Genomic DNA, 19,421 nt, shown 5'->3' on the forward strand with positions numbered 1-19,421 from the left:
ACAGGCCCCGGCTTCCCTTCCTGGCTGGGAAACAAAACCACACTTAACCCTTCCTATCCCAGATCTCCCCATCTCTGCAGAAAAGAGGCAGGAGAAGGGAGGGGGGGAACTTAACCACAAATTTCACTCTAGGCTCTTTCCAAAGCACCCCCCCCAACCTGCACCACCACCCTTAAAGGCCTCAATCCTAAATCTGACCTTCAAAGTGGGCCTGTATCCTGAATATTCCATCCTCACTCTGGACTCCAAATGCCATCAGTCTGCTCTTCCCCTGCCAGGGCATAGATCCCCAGGCCCAGAAGAAGCTGGAGAAAGCAGAGGAAGCCAGGTCCAGAGGAGGGAGCCTGCTGGGGTTGTGGCCGGAGGTAGCTGGCTGGTGACCAGGTTCCAGTCCTGCCTCTCCCTTGCTGTGATGACAGACCTGCTCCTGAAGGCCCTGGGCCTCCGTTCCTCATCTGTAACATGGGCAGAATGCCTAGAAGAGGCACAGGACTGAGCCACCGTGCCTGCCCACAGGGGACTTGCCCACTGTAGGGACACAGAGGGAGAGGCAAAGCCAAGCACAGCGGCTGGAGAGCAGCACAGGACTCTGGACTGGAAAATGAGTTCCAGATGGAATCCAGAGGCCCGAGAGCTGGAGCACGAATGAGTCATATCAGAATATAGGGGTTCAGTCCGAGGGTTGGTTTGGACAGTGGAAGTGCCACTTGCCTTGATGACTAATGACCCCAGAGGGGGGAGCAAAGCATCCTGGGCCTGCCTCCATGACCCTTCCTCCCAAAAGTGCTGTGAGAGACAGGAGGGACCAGGTCTCGGTCATCTGTGTCCCTAACAAATGCATCTGGCCCTGCCACTTTTCAGGGGAGTGACCCCGGGCAAGCGCCTCAGTTTCCTTAGCTATAAAATAAGGGCGCTGCAGTGATTAAGTAATATGCACGTGGGTGCACTGGGCTGGCTCAGTCGGCGGAGCATGTGACTTGCTCTCGGGGCCCTGAGTTTGAGCCCCACGTTGGCGTAGGACTTACTTTAAAAAAAATCTGGGGCGCCCAGGTGGCTCAGTTGGTTAAGTGTCCGACTCTTGCTTCTGGCTCAGGTCATGGTCTCATAGTTCGTGAGATCGAGCCCTGTGTCAGGCTCTGTGCTGACAGTGTGGAGCCTGCCTGGGATTCTCTCTTTCTTTTCTTTCTGCCCCGTGCACTCCCTGTCATAAATAAATCAACTTAAAAAAAAAAAATCTATGCATTTGAAGGGAGGCTTCTTGAAGGAGGTAGATTTAGGAGCTTTAGAGAAATACCCTCTACATAAATAGTGAAGTCACTCACCCAATAAATATTTAGTGGACAACTACGATGGGCCAGGCACTGCTGTAGACACTAGGGATACAGCAGTGAATAAAACAGACAAAAATCCCAGCCCTTACGAAGCTGACATTCTAGAGGAGGGAGACAGTTAATAAACAAAAGAGAAAATCATGGTTTGTTAGAAGGTGGTAAGCGCTATGGAAATAAAGTTATAAAGAGAGACAACGCTCCACAGTGAATCGCTTCTATGTTTCCACACGATTTCATAGCTGTGCGTTTTCACACACCTTCTCAGCTTGGTCCAGAGAACCACCTCACAGCTGGAAGACTATTTCCCTGTTTTACAGGTGAGACTGGCTTCCCTCAAACTAGATAGTAATAGGCTGAGCTCAGGATTGGACCAAGCAGCCAGGACATGCTTTACTCTCTTATGCCGCTTTGACGGGACGCGTGGGAGGTACGCCGTGGCCTGGTGCCCGAGAGGAAGTGTGTGCAGAGGTGCCGGAGTACGAAGGAGCAGAGGAGGGTTGCAGCCTGGCCCGCTGGCCCGAGCAGGGCCACCGGATGCAAAGTGGGAAAGGGTGGGCCAAGAGGGGCACGGAGGCAGGGGCCTGCTGTGGGAATAAGGCTGGGGTCAAGAGGGACAGCAGGGAGGCACTGAGCCCGGCAAGGGAAGAAAGAGGTGGTGGCCCCGGCCTCGACACCAGGTAAGCCAGAGGGAGTGGGCTCAGAAGCATGAAGCCAGGAGGGATTCCGGAGGCATCCAATAATGAGCGGGGTGGGGATGTTTATGGAGTACTTGCTATTATGAGGCACTGAGCATCCGCGCTACCTTGTTGAACCACCACAATAGCTCTATAAGGGCTATCATTAGCCTATTTTACAGATGAGGAAACTGAGGCCCTGGAAGGTAAACTTATTCACTTAAGGCAGGGTCTCTGAACCGTGGCACCGTTGGCATTTGGGGCCAGTTATTTCTCTGTCTTGGGTGGGGTTCTGTGCCCTGTGGGGTGTCTGGCCTCTACCCACTAAATGCCAGGGGCATCTCCACTGCCAGCTGTGACAAGCAAAAATGTCTTTGACATTGCCAAATGTTCCCCGTGAGGCAAAATCTCCCCCAGTTGAGAACTACTTGTCTAAGGTCATGTGGTTAGTAGCACAACTGGAATTTTAACACAGGTTAAAATGTGAAAAGCTAGGGAGTGGCGAAGGGTGGGGGGGATGATTTGGAGATTCAAGGCCATGGTCTGGGAATCCTTTAGTGAGTTCTTCATGGAAGGCCGGGGTCCTGCAACCTTGGCTCACAGGGGCTGGTACTCAACCCCCGTTGAAGTGCTGAATCAATCGTGCACAGGTGATCAATGTAACCTTGAGACTGGAAGGACTCCAGGAGCTGGACTAGGGGCTGTGTGGAGGGGGTCCCATTTAATCTTCAGCTCAGCTTTAGGAGGAGTGGGGCCAGGGCTCAGCCATCCTCCCTCACCGCTCCAGCCAGGCCAGGGGGGTGGCGGGTAAATGAGTAGAGAGCCAACCCCTCACTCTCACACCCAAGCGATGTCTCTGCGGTGACAAGCCTTTCACAACGAAGATGGCTATCGTAACCCTCCACATCTCCTGGAGGTGCACAGAGCAAGCACCATGATCCCCACCATACAGATGAGGAGACTGAGGTTTGGGCGGGTTAACTGACTTGTTCAAGGCTCCATAGCTGAAAGGTGACAGAGGCAGCCCCAAACCCCAGGTGTCTGCCTCCAGGTTAACTACATCCTACTGGACCCCAAGAAGACCAATCCAAAAGCAAGATCCCGGAACCGCCCCGGAGCTCCTTCCCAACATTCCAAACCACTCCCTTCCCCCCACCCCCAGCAAACTGGGCCCGGGTAGTCGTCCCACCCTCGAGTCTCAGGCTCCCGGAACCGTCAAAATACACGCGGCAGTGCACCTTACAGCCACACGCACACCAGACCAGAGCCAGTCCAACAAAAACCCCACACCGCCCTCTCCCTCCCCCCTCCCCACGCAGCCCCCGGCCCCGGGCCCCGCCCCTGCTGGAGGTGGGGGAGGTGGGTGGGCGGAGAGGGGCGGGGCCCCGGGACGGGGATGGGGCTGCAATTGGCCCGGGCGCCTCCGGCTCCGCCCCCCGGCCGCGCCCGGCCCCGCCCCCAGCCCCGAGGCGCGGCCGGCGGGCTGTGCTGACGCAGGGCCTGCGCGTGGGCGGCTGCGCGTGAGGCTGTGTGCGTCTGTGGGCGCGGTTGCCGGGGCCTCCCCGGGCTCGCGAGCGGGGGTTTCCTCTCCCTGTTGCCAAGGAAACAAACAAGCGCCACAAGCCCGGGGCCGGGGCCGGAGCACAGGGTCCCCAGGCCCCGCACCGCTACACGCTTCCGGGAAGTGAGGCAGAAGAGGATTCCCTCTCACCCGCCCCTCGCCCCGCAGCCGGCCAATCGCTGCTGGGGCCCGAAACTGGGGGGTCGGCGGCCGGCAGCAGTGACTGGGGCGGGGGGCTTTCGGTGCTAGCACCAGGCCGACCGGGCAGTCGGTCTCCCTACATGCTCCTCTTGTTGTTGCGGGGAGGCCCTATTTTGAAAAGTGTGAAAATACCTTTTACAAATTGTACGCGACTATGTGACCACCTGGGCAGGCCCCTCCAAGCGTCTTGGAAGCTCCACCTTCCTGCCAGTCCCAGCCCCCAAGCCCCTCCGGGTCCCCTCGGAAGGCTCCCCAGGGCCCTTTAAGCGGGGGAGGGGTGGGGGGGGTCTACTGGTCAAGTGAACTGTGGCAGGGAGGATGCTGGTTAAAGTGCAGATTTCCTTATGGGTGGGACAGAGCAAGGGGCACTCGCTGCAGAAGTGGTGGGGCTGCAGGTGGGGCAGGTGAACCGGGCGGAGACCAGGAGCGCCAGGAGGGAGGCCCTTAGGGATTGGGAATGGACTGTCTTGGGCCCGTGCTCCCCCACGCACGGCCTAGAAGCCAGAACTTCAGAGCTGGGAGGAGTCTTAGGGCATCATCCAGGCCAACCCCTCTTTTCTAGCCCTGCCTTGGCCCAAGTGCCCAGATTCCCCCATGGCGCTCTCCCTAAGCTAGCCCACGGGCCTGCCGCGCAGCGCAGTACGGGCCTCTATACCCAGTAAGTCCACAGATTTCAGGGCACCCTGAGAGCCCACCTCATTTTGGCCCTGGACCCTCCCCCCAGGGGCTCTTCATCACAGGGACAGGTAATGGGGAAACCACTGGAGGAGGGGGTAGGGCGGCAGGGGGCCGGCTGGGACAGGATGCAAGGGCTCAGGCTGGAGCACTGTCACGCTGCCCAGGGAGGGGCTGAGGGGGCATCTGTTTCCTCTTGGCCATGGTTTTCCCTCAACTCTGTCCCCAGAGGAGGTGAAAATGGTGCTGGCTTCCTGAAGCAGAGCTTCCTGGGGATGGTGGGTGGAGGATGGACAGGTATCCATCAAAACATCCCGCATCCCTTCTCTCTCCCCTTGGAGCCTTGGGGAGCTGAGCTAAGGCTTAAGGAATGGGGGCATATTCCTGTTGAAGCAGAGAGGTGAGGTCCTGGGACTCAGCACCAAGATCTAGCAGAAGGGAAAGCCAGGCTGGGCTCCCAGTGGGATGTGGCAGGGACCTATTCAGCTCAGGGGTGAGGTCTCCCCCAGGTACCTTTGTGGATCAGGGGCAGAAGGTGGATTCAGAGAGGTGAGCACAGACGGCAAGTGGGAATGAAGGGAGAGATCAGAGAGGGTGAAGGGAGGAGCATGGGAAGAGGTCTACTGTGAGGGGGGAGGAGGAATGGAGCTTTGGGACAAGGCAGTGGGGGTCACGTCTTGAATCCAGGCCAGAGGGCTTTGGAAAGGAGAGCTGGACAGAGGAGAGGCCCAGGAATTGAGGAGAGGGGACGCTGCCTAGGCTGACACCCACGCTCCAGCCCCAGATCCTGGTGGGGCAAATATTTACCCAGCAACAACGGTTGCTAAGCACGGAGGAAGGAGGAGGGAGGCCAGTAGCTGGAGGGCCTTCCAGGCTCCTCCCTATCCCTCACAAAAGACTGCAGGGAGAGGGTGAGCCAAACCGCTCCCCTCAGCCCTCCCTCCTCCCGCCCAGGCTCACTCCTACCCCTCCATGCACGCAGATCTTGGGGTCACCTCTATCCACCCCCCACCCCAGGCTGGCCACAGGCCAGGGGGCTGGGCTCAGGGGATTTAATCCCTCGGCTGCCAGGCTTTCCCCCACCCTAGGACAGTCCTGGGGGCTCAAACCTTGCAAAAGGCCCCCTTCCCAATGGGCTATTCAGTAGGAGCTGGAAAGGGGGGTGATCCAAGGAGTCAGGATATGTTGAGGGAGGGGTCACTGAAGGATGGAGTCCAGATGTCCAGGACTTAGGAGGTGGAAAGGAGGGGAAGGAGCCAGTCTGCCACTGTGAGGGGGCAGGACAGCAAAGAGGGGTCCTCAGGGGCACTCCCTGCTCAGGCCCCCAGGCAGAGAAGGGGGAGGGACAAAGGCGGGGAGGATGTGCTCAAAGGGAGCCAGATGTGGCCCATGTGATGTGGGCTGTTGCTGGCATGGGCACAGGGGGGCAGGATGTGCTGCCCTGCCAGGAAAGATTAGTCAGACGCCGGGAGGGAGAAGGGAGGGGGACAGCTAGTCTCGGACCCCCGTGAAGCAGACGGGCACTTTCAGGAAGAGCAGGAGGGCTCAGAACCTGCGACGAGGCACTGGCAGGGCAGGGCCGCCCTCCTCATCCCTCTGTCCACCACCCTCAGGGCTCCCACCCACTGTCATGGCTGAGTTTAGGAGTCTGTGTGCAGGACAGGAATTGACACCCCTTCCCAGGGCACAAGACCTGTGCTGTGCACAGGACAGACACGCAGCACGTTCTTTCTTACCCACCTCCTTGGGGTGAGGTCTCTGTTCTGCAGGCTTCTCCCTGGGAGTCGGTGGGTTCTTACCCCCAGCCACAGGCCCCGTGGAAACTGGGGTACAGAAGTGGGAGGGGAGGGCACCGACAGGAAGCCGCTGGGGCAGAGAGGAGGTTCCTGGAGCCCACGCTCCCTGGTGCTGATGGTCGCTCCCAAGGGTCGCAGGCCAGAGTGACTGCAGGCCCCATGGGTCCGCCCTGAAATGGGGTAGATGGAAGGCTGTTACTGTGCGATGGCAGCAGAGGACAGACTGAAGTCGCCCCGGGAGAGACTTCTCTGGGCCCCTCCAACAGGGACAGCATGGGCCCGGAGGGAGAGAGGGAAGGGATCCCCGGAGATGAAGCAGACCCGAAGGACTGGCCTGGGAGCAGTGGCGGTCAAGGTGAAACCTACAGACACAGAACCAGGAATCCCTGGAGAGCCAGGTCTAAGTTGGCAACCAAAAGGCCGTTGTTTCCCAAACTCCCATCGGAAAGTTTGAAAAATACACATGGAAACATGACTCACTGCCCCCTGCCCAGGCCCCCCTTTCCTGGTTTCTGTGATTTTTCTCCCAGGAGTTAATTCAAATCACATTCTCCCAGAAACCAAGTTTCACGAGGGAGGGCACAGAGCAGGCTGAGGAAGCAGAGAGGCGTGCAGGAGGAGCCTGGAAAGGGAGCGGCCAGGGCTGGGGCAGACAAGGACACAGTGACCGGCCGCTGCAGACCCCCGGACTGCGGCAGAACTCAAGTGCAAGTGGGAACATTCACGTTTCCACCATCGAACTGCCCTTCGGCCCAGAGAGCTTGCCTTCTGGCCTCCCCTTTGCAACCTGTTCCCCAGGGCCACGACTGAGTCCCCCAGGGCCAGAGGCCGGAAGGTGGGAGTGGAGCTCCCGGGAACTCCCCTGCCCGCACCTCTTTTGGGTCAGAAACACGCATTCCCAGAGCAGGCACCCCGCACATCCTGCCCCGTGGGCTGGGGAGGATCCAGATAGGCCTGCCCCAACAGGGTGTCTCTGGGCCAGGGATTCCCAGCCTGTCCCGGGAAGGCCAGGGAAAAGGCCTTCCCTGCAAGCATCCCCACCCGGGAGTGACCCGAGCCCCCGTACTGGCCATCCCCCCACCCCCTGCGTGTGCCAGATGGAGTTCTTTGCATCTCCCTTGGCCACTGAGCCCCCACGTCCTGTGGACCCTGCCTCTAGAATCGCTCCCCGTTCTAGGTAACTGCTGGAGCCCCCGGGCCAGTCTCCCTGCCTCCACCCCTGCCTCTACACGACCCTTTCTCCTCCCCACACCGCAGCCGTCTTTCCAAAATGTAAAGCTTGGCATGTTTCCACAAAACTTCAAGTTACAGTGCACCCAATGTATCAGGGATCAAGTCCAAATTCCTTGAGCTGGCTCATTAATGCCCTGGGTCCCCAGAGCCTCCTCACTTGCCCTCTAGATTCTAACAATCCTGACTTCTCTGCTGCTTCTAGACTAACCTGCCTGAACTTGGCACAGGCTTTGCCCTCTGACCAACTCCTCCTCACCCTCTAGGCTCAGCTGAAAGTGCCACTGAGGCCGGGTTAGTTGTCCCCGCTAAGCCCCCAGCATCTCTTGTCACACGTAGTGACACTGTGGATGCCTCTGTTTATCCCCCAATGAGGGGAATTCCTTGAGGGGAGGGCTGGAGGGGTCCTGCCCCCTCCCCCCCGTACCCTCAGGCCCTGGCACAGTGGCTGACGCATGCTCCACCCACACTTGAGCCCAGCATGTCACCATACTCCTTCCTGAACCTGCACACCCCCCTCTTTACCGCATGCCCTGCAGCGAGGCGCCTCCCCACCCCCAGCCTGGCGGGTGTCGCTGTTTATAGAGCACTCACTGCGTCCGGGCCTGTTCTAGGTTCTTTCTGTTCATTGGCTAATTTGATTCCAAGCAAGAGCTAACGAAAGACATTAGCCTGAGACCCTGACTTGTCCGATGGGTCAGGACCAGTCGCTCTGGGAGCTTAGAACTCAGTAGTCACTGTGTGTAAGGGAGATGGGGTACGTGCTAGGTGCTCAATAAATGCCTAGAGCAGGAGGAACTGTATAATTGCCCACCTTTGGACCAGGCTCTATCACTAGTGATGTTATCTCCAGGGAGGTGAACACAGCAGGTTACTATTCTCATTTTATAGAGGAGGACTCTGTCCAAGTGAGCGGGGAGGGACCTGCTTCCGGTGTGGGCAGGTGCACGTCCTGGGGCCTGCGTTGCTGCGGTGCAGGGCGGCAGGTGGGTGGTGGGGGGGGCGCATTACTTGAGAGTGAGCGTTCAGGGGTCAGGGCTGCGGGGGAACCTTCCATCCAGTGCTCTCAACCCTCGCTGGGCGTCAGAATCACAAGACTGCCAGCACCCGACGTCTCAGATGTTTTGATTCCACACTCTGGGAATGGTCTGGGGTGGGACCTGGGGGCACGTCTCAGTAAACACCACTTCAGTCTGTCATTTTACAGATGAGGAAGCTGAGGTTGGGGACAGGGACTGTGCCAGCGGCTGACAGAGTGCTTTCGCGGCTGGGCCCTGTTCTAAGTAGCACGGGTGCCTTATTTACCTGGCCCTCCGCAGAGCGGGCTCAGTGAGGGGTTGTTATTATCAGCTCCGTTTTAAAGATGAGAAAACAAAGCCCCACGGGTTCAAGGTCACATAACCAGTAAGCGGTGCAGCTGGAATTCGGACCCCAGAGACCCAGTCGAAGCCCACACTCTGAACCGTGACCCCACCGCAGAGGAGCCCGGGGTGGGTCCAGGCCCAGATCCCACATCTCCTCTGGGCAGAAAAATGAGAAAGCCCCCAAGAGTGGGGAAACTGAGGCCAGAGGCACCAGATGGGAGGCCGAGAGGCTCCCGGCCCCCTCCCCCACAGGAGCAGAAAGGCTGGGCACGGGCCCACCCACGGGCGGCCTGCCTCCCTCCCTTCCCCAAGGGGAGCCCTGACCACCCCCCGCTGAGTCGTCACCCTTCCCCTGCTAAGTGATGCAGTGTCTTAAATGCTGAGCACAAGGAGGCAATTAAGTCCAATTAGGGAGGGGGAGCTAATTAGTGCTCAGCTTCCCACAGCCTCTGGGTACCTCCCCGGGTCTGGGGAACCTGCTACCCACCCCCTACCCCCAGGGGAGGAGACTGCTGCTCCTATAGAACACAGCAAAAATTCATACGCCCTCCTTGCTCTCCTGAGGGGCAGGGGGCAGGCACCTGGCTCGTCCCCAGCCTCGGCCCTGCAGGGCGGCTCTGTCTCCCGGTCCCACAGGACAGGACTTGCCTTCCCTGACGACCAAGAACATTCAAGGCACCCCGTAATTCCTAAGTGCTCCCCTGCCACCTCATCCACCCTCCCTGCAACCCTGGAGGTGGGTTAGCCCTGGGGCCCGAGGTCACACAGTCCACTTAGCTCCCCGACACTGACACCCCTGACGTGCACGCGATGATCTCCCCTCCGTCATCCTGAGGTAACAAGGTAGAGAGCTGGGGCTAGGTTATGCCAACTAATCTGCCCTCTCTCCCTCTGTTCATCCATCCGCCTGACTCCGTTCTGAGACCCCAGTGCCATGTTCCAGAATATTCTTCCTGGGATCAAAGAATGTAGTGTCAGGAGTTAGGGGATCTAGTTTTCTCTTCCAGGGATTCACTCCGTGACCTTGGAAGAACTGCTTTCCTTCTGTGGGCCTCCGTTTTCTCATCTGCAAGACAAGAGGAGGCCTGGAATGGAAGAGCCCCAAGGCCCTAACAACCTCGGTCCCTCCCACTGCAGGTGGAGAGATGGGGACTGGCTGGGCTTCCCTCTTGCGTGCCATCAGGGCCTGGGGGCAGGAGAGGATACCCCTTTCATACTGAAATTGTGGGGGCCCCGTGGCTTAACAAGAATGAAACTGTCCTGCCAGCAACAGAGAGGCCAGGAACTCCCAAGCTCTAGCAGGGGCCCGGAGGGTAGAATAGGGGACAGATATGACGCCCTCCCAACTGTCCCTCTCGTCCCCAGAACCAGGGAACAGGGAAAGTGATGGGGGACGCCGGCTCGACCAGACCTGGGCACTGCTTTCTGGGGCTTGGAGGAGAGGGAGGGAGGCAGGATGCCCCGTCCCTGGCCCACATCCAGCCAAGCACTGTGCCAGCCTCCCTCCCTATCAGTGCTGGGCTCACACAGGGCGGGGCAGGCAGGAAGGCCAAGGGAGCTGAAGGGCCCTCTCCCGTCTCGCCCTGGGTCTTAGCCACACTCCATCTCCCATGCCTCTGTTCCTTTTTCTGCTTTCTGGGTCTTCACAAGCACGGTCAGGGTGAGACCAGCCTGGGTTCGAATCCTCATGTCCCACCCATGTCATCCTGGCGCAGGTGACTGCTTCCTTTTCTCTAAAATGGGGTAACAATAGGGGCGCCTGGGTGGCTCAGACGGTTAAGCATCCGACTTCGGCTCAGGTCATGATCTCACGGTTCGTGAGTTCGAGCCCCGTGTCGGGCTCTGTGCTGACAGCTCCGAGCCTGGAGCCTGCTTCGGATTCTGTCTCTCCCTGTCTCTCCCTCTCTCTCTGCTCCTCCCCTGCTCACATGCTGTCTCTCTCTCAAAAATAAATAAAGGTTAAAAAACAATTGTTTTAATGGGGTAACAATAATTCCAGAGGGCCGCTGTGACCATCAGTGAGCTGTGCAAGTGCAGTGAGGAGCAGGGGCTCGGTTCCCCACCTGGCATCTTCCAGAGCCCAGGCCCTGGGGCCGCGCTCGGGGTGCGTGCGCTGAGCACCGAGAAGAAGCCACAGGGCATCCGGGCTGCAACACCCAGTCCCTCCGAAACCTTCCCTTTCCTGTACTGAATCACTGCTCACAAGCCTGGGGACCCGGGCGTCCCCGGCTTGCCACAAACACTACCGTTGCCATAGAAACCGGGCCTCCCCTTCCTCTCACTGATTGATTTCACCACATCGTCCCCCACGCTGTGTCTGGTTCCTGGATCTCAGCTTTTGACTCACCGACTGAATGGCCTCTCATTTCACGTCCCCACCGCACGGTCTGTGCCCTGAACCCCTCAGCCAGGCCCCTTTCCCCAGCATCTCCCCCCCGCCCCCCGCCAAGTGAGGCTGGACACCCCGAAGGAAATGTCTGTCCCTGAGCCCGCCAGCCGGGGCTCCTCAGCAAGGGCAGGGAGGTGGCCCCGGGCACAGCCCCGCGGGCGCTGGCGCCACCTGCTGGCCTCCCGACTGGTGCGCCGCGTCCTCCGGGCAGCCGGTGTCCACTCCCTCCCTCGCTCCTTCACCGGCGGCGTTACCACCTGTGCCCCGGCGGGCTCCTGCCCTCGGGGACCACGCACGTGCAGTGAGCGCCCCGAGCCAGCCCCCACCCCCCAGGCTGCATTCGGGAGGAAGGGATGACTAAGGTGAGCCCTGAGCATTTAGGAAGCACCTTCTGTGCACTACACGCGGTGGGAGTTTACATGCCTCCTCCCACCCACCACGCGACAACCCCGGCAGGTAACTGCTGCTATTATCTTCATTTTATAGATGGGGAAACAGGTTGAGAGAGAGAAGGAATTTGCAGAGGGCCCGCAGGCAGTAGGCACCTAGAGCCCGGCTCGGGGACAGCCACACCCGGGGCTTCCGCTGGGACAGCTGGGCAGAAAGGGAGCCGGAAGCGTGTGACAGAGGAAGCGACTGCAGGCAGGGGATCCACTGGCCGGTGACACAGGAGGAGAGGTGGGCAGAGGAGACGGGAGAGGGGCACCCAGTGGCGGGGGGAGGGAATAAAGAGTTTGGAGGAGGAGGGTGGGACCAGCAGGGTCAGGGGTTAGAGGTCAAGCGAGAGCAAAACTGAACCTGGACACAGCCCCTGCTTCCAGGCAGCCTGGGTCAGGTCAGCGCAGTCGGGAAAGTGGGGCACACAAACACGGGGACCCGGCACAGTCTGATGTCAGGGCCTGGGCCAAGCAACCGGCCTTAAATCGTCTGCAAAGCCTGCTGGGGAGAGTCACAGAGAGCTGTCCGCCCGGAGGGCACGGAAGCGCCCTAGGATACTGGCAACAAGGGCACCGGGCGGCCCGGTGCAAGCGTCCGGATCCCGGGACTGGATCTAAGAGATAATTGGGGGTGCTGGGGGTGGCGCCGAGGGCGGGGAGCAGCCTGCCCCCCCTCCCCCCAGGCTCCCAACAGGGGCCCTCGTGCAAGGACGCGGACCCAGTGAGTGCCGTGGAGGCTCGGGCCCTTCCAGGTCGGCCTGCGGTGGTGAGCCAGACGCGGCTTGCACCTGCTAGTGAGAGCCCGTTCACACCGCAGTCGGCCACGGCGACACAATTTACACCATGGGAATTGGCAGTTGCCACAAACACAGGCTCTTTCTCCCCTTGGTTGTTAAACAGGTGCAGGCACGTCCTTGTTCCCTCGTTCTACGCTCTCTCGCCCCCACTTGACAGAAAACGGAACTGAGGCCCAAAGATGGAGACCGGCCTGTTCAGTAGCATAAAGTAACGTTCTTCCTTTTATTCGCTCAGTCATTCACTCAACAAATCTTTACTGGGCGCTCCCCCACCCCCCGCCCCACACTAGGCTTTGGAGAGATGCGTCCCATCCTGGGGGGGGGGGTGGGGAAGCAGTAAGTCCTGGGCGCTCAGCTGACTCTGGAGGCGAAGCAGTCAGCGTGGTCGGGAAGGCCGACCGGGGCACAACGCCTTGGCTCAGCTCTGAAGGATGAGTGGGAGATCGCCGCAGGGAGTGGGGGAGAGGGGGCCCCAGGCAGAGGGAGCAGCAGTCACAGAGTCCTCGGGGGAGGACAGGAGCCCGGCAGGAGGATACGACCCACGCATACCTGGCACTCTCACAGCCTACTGTGTGCGAGACTCCTTTTACCAGCGGTGACCGAGGCGGTTACGCGATCAGAGGTCCGTTCTGAGCCAGCGTCTGAAGCCACACGGGTGGGTCAGTGCCATGACTGAGCTCCTGCCGTGTGTGAGCTCCAGGCTAGGTGCCAGAGGGGAGACCGGTGAAGGCACATCCCAAAGCCCGTGTAGACAGCACCCCCTTGGAGATCAGATGAGGGAGGGCTGTGAGGGCCCCAGTGTGTGTGGCGGTGGGGGGCTGGGGGTAGAGCCGGGTATGGAGGGTGACAGGTAAGACGGAAAAGACGGAGACAGGTCGAATCTTTGGTGGGGGTGGAGGGGCGTGTGAATGAGCATGCCCAGCTTCCAAACAGCAGGCATTGAGAACCTACTGTGTGCCAGGCACTGGGCCCGGAGCTGGGAAACAGGAGTGGGCTAGATGCAGTCCCTGTCCTCAGTGAGCGCCCAGTGGGCTGGGGAGCCATTATAATAGTGTGTGACAGGTGAGGGAGCCCCAAAGGGCCCCGAGGGAGATTCCCCAGGGAAAGCGACACTGCATTCCAGTCCTGCAAGATGAGCCAGCATCAGGGCTGCGAAGGGCGAGGGGATCATAGATGGCTCAGCACAGGCTGGGTGACCAGCAGAACACCCCTGAAGCAAGGCCAGTCTGTGGCCGGAGCAGAGAATGGACAGAGGGCAGGGCCGGATGGTGAACGGCGTTCTAAACACACGGAGGAGTTTGCTCTTGGATCTAATGGCCGTGGGGAGCTACTTCAGGGTTTAAAGAAGGAGTTTCAGGATCGGATTCGTTTTTAAAATGATCTCTCCGGCCACCATGTGGCGAGCGGTTGGGGGGCACCGAGGCGGCAGGAGTGGAGGAGGGAGAGCAGTGGGAGGCGGCTGCAGGCGGGGGTGAGGGGTTGGGGGGGGGCACCAGCTTCGTCAGGAGGGTGGCAGCAGGGACAGGAAGTCAGTGGGCTTGGGAAATGTCCAGAGGTGTCCAGGGAGGTCTGGTTGATGGGCTGGATGGGAGGAAGTCCAGGGAAGGTGGGAATCACAGCCGGCTCCAGATTTCCAGCCTGAACCACCCCGGTGGGTTTACCGGAAGCAGGGAGCTGGCCGGGAGGGGCAGGTTGGGCCGTGTGGCGGGACCCAGTCCGAACACTCTAGGACTCCCGGCTCCCGGCCGGCACCTGTTTCCCCCATGGGGGCTGCCAGGAGAAGGCACGGAGAACGTGGGCCACAGGAAGGGGGCACGGGGAGCAAAACGATAGCAATGGCTACACAACGTCAGCGTTGATGACGTGCCGTTAAGTTCTCACGACGTGACCACCTCTTCCGAAGGGGCCGCCTCACGCCTTTCTACCCCATCTCCCGCTGGACGTGTCTACTGTCTGTCTCCCTCCCCCACAGCGTATCCGCTCCGCGAGGGTAAGGCCTCCGTCTGTCTTGCTCAGCGCTGTATCTCCAGTGCCCAGAACAGTGCCTGACACAGCCAGTGTCCGGTATATATTAACTGGATTAAAATTAATAATAATTAACTCCTTGGTGGCTCAATCGTTTAGGCGTCTGACTCTTGATTTCAGCTCAGGCCACGATCTCACGGTCGTGGGTTCGAGCCCCGCGTCAGGTTCTGTGCTGACAGTGCGGAGCCTGCTTGGGATTCTCTCCTTCTCTCCCTCTCTCTCTGCCCCTCCCTCATGCTCTGTCTCTCAAAAATAAGTATATCAACTTAAAAAGAAAGAAAGAAAACCTCCTTATTAGGTACATATTATTATTATTTTTCCCCTTCAGAGCGAGGCCAGCTGGAGTCAAATGTCGGTTTCCTTGGCCTGTTCCTTGAACCGTGTCTCCCAGGGACTCAGGAGGGCAGGTGGGCACGAGGCCAGTTTTTTAAGCAGCTGGAGGGGGCTCAGGACAACCTGAGGAGCTGGTCTGACCAGCCTCAGCCACCTGGGTTTTCACCTTGAGTCGGGAACAGACTGGTCTCCCCTGTGCTGGATGCCCCGCCAGAAAAGGGCAGAGTGGAAGCCCCAGGTGACACCTGAGGAGGCGGGGCTGGGCGCCGAGCCCCAGCGGGCAGGGAAGAAACATTTGGGCCCCGTGTCCAAGTCCAGACCGGAGCGGCTCCCAGCAGTCGGCCTGCAGCGCCACCTCGTGGTCAAGGTTCAAAGACGCGTCTCCTCCACCTGCGTGCCCCACTCGAGACCCAGGCAAGCTGGCCACCTGCCCAACCAGCAGGCCTCCCTGGGCACCTCCGGCACCAACCTCCGGGCATCCCTCCAGTCCTCTCCCTTCAGATTAACCTCCCTCATCCCTCTGGGACTCCGGGTCCTGTTCATCCAGGAAGCCTCTCCAAACTTCTCCAGCTTCAGTGATCACTCCCTGCTCAGTCTCCAGACACTCACTGGGTGTCACTGTCTTACCCCTGGGGTCCTAAGCTCTGGGGTCAGATAGACCCCTCTGAACACCGGAGGGTCCACTTACCAGCTGTGTGACCTGAGCAAATTATTTGACCTCTCTGAGCCTTAGGTCCTAATGTTAGGCAGAGGTGTGTTTCCAGCCTCACAGAGCCGTGAAGAGGGTTGAACAAGATCAAGTCTGCAAAGGCCAAGAAGAGGGCCCGGCAGTAAACAGGCAGTCAGCAAAGGGCAAGTCCATTCCCACCCCTCTCTCTGACTTCCTCTTCCCTTTCCTAAAAAAGAGAGCATGACAGGACAGAAGGCACAAGACAGTCATAGGACCTGGGTTCTCCTTCTCTGTAAAATGAGGCCATCGGATATTTGATGAATCTATTCGAATACTGATTGATTGATTGATTCATTCATTCATTCCACTTCCATTCCACCTGTGACATTCTACAGGATGAGTATGCCTTTTATGTCCATTCATTCATCCGTGCCAAGCTGTGTCTAATGCTCCAGTGTCCCCTGTTAGTATCTAGCACAGTTCCCGGCATGGAGAGGGCACTGGAAAAGTCCTTCCTCGATAACCTACCAAGGGCATGCTTGCTGTCACCCCCCCCCCCCCCGCCACCCGGCCCCAAGAGAGCAATCAGCCCAGCCTGGCACCAGGCGCCCCTCCCCCTCCCTCTCCCCAGCCCGAAACCAGAGCTGGCGCCACTGGGTGAGGAATCTGGGGACCAACTGTCACAGCTCCGGTGTCACCCGCCTCCCGGACGCCGGGGTCCAGCCCTGAGTCCCAGAGGGGCCCTGTCAGCCAGCTGTCCTGGGGGACCCTGGCTCCACCCCGGCCCCTCTGAGTTGCTCTCCCTAGGGAAATCAGAGAGTGCAGGGGACCTGGTGGGGGCTGCTGGAGTGGGCGCTGGGGAAGGGCAGGGGCCTCTGTCCAGGCCAAACCTCAAGCTGGGCGTCGGAGCCCTTGGAGACGGGTCCATGACAGCGGACGGACCTGTAGTGGCCTCCTCTCTTCTCCGTCCCCGTAGCCCTCCAAGGCCCAAAGACCGTTCTGCCCTCACATGCAATCCTGTTTGACCATGTTCTCTGAGTCACATAGGCTAGTTTCTGTGTCTTGCTGAGAGCAGAGATCAAATCTGGTATTTCTTTTGTGTGTCCTACAGAATTTTACTTAATACATTCTCACTGAGGGAAATTAATTCATTGTTCCAGCAACAGAGGGAAAACTGGCTGCACTGTCAGCAGGAAACACGGTGTTTAGATAGGTTCCCAGGAGGAGGGGTGTTAGGAAAAGAAAATGGAGACCCCGTAACACATAGGAGAGGAGGCTCCTCTGATGAGGACAGATGGAGAGGACGGGGGAGGTGGCTAAGAGGACCTCCATAAGGACCAGCCAACTTGGTGGGGCAGCCTCCCTGGGGCTCTGGGAGTAGGGCATGGGGGGGGGTGCGCAAGAGCTAGGTATGTGCCCCATCACTTGGTACTTGGACAGGTGGTGACAAAGGGTGCCCACGTTTGCCCAGAAAAGAGAAGGGAGGTGCCTGGGTGGCTCGGTTAGTTAAGTGTCTGACTCTTGATTTCAGCTCAGGTCACGATCTCATGGTTCATGAGTTCGAGCTCCACAGCGGGCTCCACACTGACAGTGCAGAGCCTGCTTGGGATTCTCTCTCTCTCTCCCTCTCTCTCTGCCACCCCAGCCCCACCGGCACTCTCTATCTCTCTCTCAAAATAAATAAATACACTTACAAAAAAAAAAAAAAAAAAGAGAGAGAAGAGAAGAGAAGGGACAGAGCTCCACACACAGACAAGCACGGTCTGCATCACCCTACCCCACTGCTCTCCTGAGCCGCCACACAAACCCAGGGCCACTCTGCTGTCCTGCTGTGTTTTGTAGCCAGGCCTGTGTGCACACAGGGAGACGCACACAGATACACCTGGACTGAGCCACGCACTGCACACACAGCCAACTCAACAGCTCCACGGGGTTCTTTGTTCCTCAGGCCCGCGGCTAGAAGCCTGCCCGCGCCGGCCACGGAGACAGAATTCGCTTGCATCCCAGCACTCGACAGGAATTATTTTTGGAATTATCTGCTGGTTGTTTGGGATAATCTTTTTTTCTACGAGGCCAGATCTAGAACTGGCTTTGAGTGACTCACAGTGGGTCAGGATCTCCTCCAGGGCCTGGCACATCCTAAGAGCTCAAAAGGAAGTAGTTAGGTGAAAGAAGGAATGAATGAAAATTAATTAACGAAGAGCGCGATCTAGCCAAAGTCCACTGCGAGGAGAGAACAACAGGGCCAGAGCGCTAACATGGACCGAACACTTATCTTGAGTCAGGCACTGTGCTGGGGGCTTGTTTTTCCATTTCAGAGACGAGGAAACCAAGGCTCGGCAGCACCCGACTATTGCTCCTTCCTCTCACACCATGAAACTTCGAATATGCAGTTAACTGGACACCCTCTTACTGAGCTTCTGCTCTGGGCAGGGCTGCGTGCTGGGCACTGGGGGGCCAGGGAGGGGGACAATGACAAAGAGGAAAGACAGCGCTGTCCTTTAAGGCCTTGGAGTGGAGTGGAGAGATACGCCATGCACACACCTTTCTGGTCACAGGCAGACAGTGAGGGGTGGGGTGGGGTCGGCACAGTCGTCTATTTCCAAGCAAAACTGTTTAAGTTAAGGCCTTCGGCCTGAATTCTGGAGCTGGCAGGCAGGCGGAAAGAGGAAGAGAAGGGCCCTGGACAGAAACCTAGCTTGTCCAATACAAGTGTCAGTGGAAGAGGGGAGTCCCCTGAACAAAGGAGGCCATCAGCCTCTGGGAGCAAGAGAAGGACTCAGCAAAACCCCGCCCCATGAAAACTCTGTCACCTGGGCAGTCTGGTGGTCCCCACTGTGGGTGGACATACCCCAGACCATCTGCAGGCACACGGTCCTGCGCGTGACCCAAGTGCCACTCACGCACGCACCCTGCCCTCCAGGGGCACACGGTCACGTTGGCCTCTCCTGCCTCGGTTATCTGTCTGGAGTCTCAGTGGGACCCTGAGGGCGACACGTGGCGCATTAACACACCCAGGGCGGCGGGGGGAGGGGGGAGCTGACTTGTCTTTGTCGGCTCAGTGAGGTGGGTCCAGCAGGGGCCTCCGCCTCCCCTGCCCCACTCCTTACTCTACCCTTCCTGTTCGGCGGCTGCCCCCTCCCCGCGCACACACACACACTTGTTTCTGTCCTTTGTTTTCCACCCGGGCCAAATCCCCGGGGCTTCTTTGGTCATTAACCTCCTGCTTTAATTAGCTTAGTGGGGAAGCAGAACAAATTCAGGGGTGGGTGTCAAGGGGGAATCTCATTTCGGTGGGGACAGGAAGGCTCGGAGCAGCTGGTGACAAAAATGCCTGGCACACAATAAGTCCTATACGAGTGTGTGCTATTTCTATTAATGTGAAAAACAGTCACCTGGTCCACAGAGCAGGAGCCTCCCCCCACGAGAGGGCCCCACGGGCCCCCAGGAGCACAGGTGGCCCAATCCACGTTCCTGGGGCAGAAGGAGAGGGGACAAGAGCCTACCTCTCCACTCCCTCTGCCTCTCAAGCCCTAGAGCTTGCCCTTAATGTTCGGTCAAATCCCCAGCGCAGGGGGCACCAACTCTGGGGCCCTCCAGGGGTGCCTGGCCATGGTTCCCCTCCCTTTGATCTTCTGCTGAACAAGAGCCTTGCCCCCAGCCTCCTGCTGTTCAAATCTCCTCTTTCCAAGAACCGGCTGAGGCAACTGGGCTTCACCGCCCGGCCCTCAAGGCCTCACAGTGGCAGCTCTGTGAGGTCACCTCATCTCTCTGTTCCCCGCCTCCAGGCAGGACTTTACCTCACAACCCAGTTCAGAGTTTGGGTTTCCAAGGCCCTGCAGAAAAGGACACCTTCCCACTGTAGCTCACCTCCACCCATTCTCACGAAACGATTTTGGGAAGTTCTTCTGAAAGTCCAACCTCAAGCCCTCGGGCTG

This window comes from Lynx rufus, unplaced genomic scaffold (genome assembly GCF_022079265.1).
Source record: "Lynx rufus isolate CCGP_SWC_20201006 ecotype Redwood Valley unplaced genomic scaffold, mLynRuf1.p SCAF_31, whole genome shotgun sequence".
NCBI classification, from domain to species: Eukaryota; Metazoa; Chordata; class Mammalia; order Carnivora; family Felidae; genus Lynx; species Lynx rufus.